The 2,500-nt window shown below is 63.5% G+C and overlaps 1 pseudogene; it reads right to left on the bottom strand.

Annotated features, from left to right (window-relative positions):
- Window positions 1-2,500, bottom strand: part of LOC126444848 (large subunit ribosomal RNA) — a 7,687-nt pseudogene that overhangs the window by 3,174 nt on the left and 2,013 nt on the right.

The raw sequence follows: 2,500 nt of genomic DNA, 5'->3' as shown, positions 1-2,500 counted from the left end.
GCCCTGGCGAACGCCCCGTGCTGGCTGCACAGACACGCCCACGCCGGCGCCGTCCGCTATCACTGTCGTGCTGCCCTCGTAGCACCGCTCGACATACTCGACAAAGCAATCCGGTAGGCCATGCGCCTTCAGCACGGGGCGAAGGGCAGCATGATCCACCGAATCGAATGCCTTCGATACGTCGATCGATGCCACAAAGACAGAGCGGCAGGAGCGGACTGCGTCGGTGAGAGCAGTGTCCAAGATGAAAGTATTTTCCAACATCCCATCCCGAGGGATGAATGCCCGCTGACGTTCGTCCACAGCACAAGCGCGCATCAGGCGTGACGCGAGAACCTTGTGAAAGGTCCGCGCCAACACCGAGCAGACCGTAATGGGGCGAAAGTCAGCGGGGGATGTTGGTGCAGCCGTTTTCGGGAGAAGGGACGTCCGCGCGCGAAGCAGGCGTTCCGGAAGGGCGCGGGCCAGAAGGAAGAGATTCATCACTTTCACCAGGACTTCATGCGGCAGGCGCCGCAACTCCGCTGGGGTAAGGCCGTCAGGCCCAGCTGCTGATCCCCTGGGCGGCAACGCGGCGGCGACCTCCTCATGTGTGACCGGCCCCCATAGGCACTAAAGAGCGACAGGCTCCGAGTGCGGGAGGAGGCGGTCACGGATGAAGCCCGCAGTGGAGACGGGCTTCTTAGTGAAGAGGTCCGCCCAGAAGTCCAGCAGACCAGGGATGGCAGGTGGCGGCTGGAGCAGGGTGCCATCCAAGAGGCCGCGCACGCAACGTGCACGCGACCGTCGGAAGGCATCCTGCGTTCTTGCGTATTCCCAGCGGCGCCGCTTGCGCTTCTGCGTCGGCGGCGCGGCAGGCGGCCGCTTCGATGGTTGGCGCGGCCGCTGTGTCCTGGTGATCGATCTCTCCCCTCTGGACCCGACCGACGCAAGGGCATCCGGGAGCATGCCCAGGATGACATCGGGCGGCGTGCCCCGCCCCAGACCTATGACTCGATCCAGGGCAGAGAAACGCTGGGCGGAAGCAGGTAGCCCCGCCAGATGCTCCCAGATGGCGGCGTCAGTCGGCCCCTCCGGCGGCGGCCCGGTGGTGTCGGCCGCGAAGTCCTCGGCTGCGTCGACGGGCGGCGCAGCGGCCTCGCCCGCGTCAGGCGGCGGGCTCGCTGCTCCCCGGCGGGACGCCGGCTCTTCCCCCCGACCGATCTCAAGCGCCTCCATGAACTGGCGGACAAGCTGCTTGTGGGCAGCTTGCCGCCGTCGGCACTTGATTGCCTCAAGCGTTCGGTCGGGGAACATCCTGATGAGCTCTTGATTAACAAAGAAGAACCGGGCGTCCCTCTCAAGGAACAATTCGGCCTCCGCCTTGGCGAGCGACAGGACTTCTTCCTCCGTCCACCTCGCGCGATGCCTCTCCGTCACGATCTCCGCGTTGGCGGCCGCAAGATGTTGGCGGCGGCGATGGACCCCGAGACCATTCTTGGTGGTGAAGCTGCGGTGGCACTCACTACAGGCGTATACAGCTGCAAAAGGTACAAGATTTTCGGCACGGCCGGTTGGCCGGCTAGGTGCTGGGGGAGTTGGGGTGGCACCTTCAGCGGAAGGGCCACCACTTATTCTTTGGTTACTGCCCCCAAGAGAGTCATAGTTACTCCCGCCGTTTACCCGCGCTTGCTTGAATTTCTTCACGTTGACATTCAGAGCACTGGGCAGAAATCACATTGCGTCAACACCCGCTAGGGCCATCGCAATGCTTTGTTTTAATTAGACAGTCGGATTCCCCCAGTCCGTGCCAGTTCTGAGTTGATCGTTGAATGGCGGCCGAAGAGAATCCGCGCACCCGCGCGCCCCCGGAGGAGCACGCTAAGGCGGACGCGGCCTCGCAGCAAGGAAGATCCGTGGGAGGCCAAGGCACGGGACCGAGCTCGGATCCTGCACGCAGGTTGAAGCACCGGGGCGCGAACGCCGCGCAGGCGCGCGCATCCTGCACCGCCGGCCAGCACGAGGCCGACCAACGGCGAGAGCAGACCACGCCCGCGCTAAACGCCCGCACTTACCGGCACCCCTACGGCACTCACCTCGCCCAGGCCCGGCACGTTAGCGCTGACCCACTTCCCGACCAAGCCCGACACGCCCCGATCCTCAGAGCCAATCCTTATCCCGAAGTTACGGATCCAATTTGCCGACTTCCCTTACCTACATTATTCTATCGACTAGAGGCTCTTCACCTTGGAGACCTGCTGCGGATATGGGTACGAACCGGCGCGACACCTCCACGTGGCCCTCTCCCGGATTTTCAAGGTCCGAGGGGAAGATCGGGACACCGCCGCAACTGCGGTGCTCTTCGCGTTCCAAACCCTATCTCCCTGCTAGAGGATTCCAGGGAACTCGAACGCTCATGCAGAAAAGAAAACTCTTCCCCGATCTCCCGACGGCGTCTCCGGGTCCTTTTGGGTTACCCCGACGAGCATCTCTAAAAGAGGGGCCCGACTTGTATCGGTTC

Source organism: Schistocerca serialis, unplaced genomic scaffold (genome assembly GCF_023864345.2).
Source record: "Schistocerca serialis cubense isolate TAMUIC-IGC-003099 unplaced genomic scaffold, iqSchSeri2.2 HiC_scaffold_303, whole genome shotgun sequence".
NCBI lineage: Eukaryota > Metazoa > Arthropoda > Insecta > Orthoptera > Acrididae > Schistocerca > Schistocerca serialis.
Note: the sequence above shows the minus strand (reverse complement) of the source record. Positions and strands in the feature narration are given on the sequence as shown.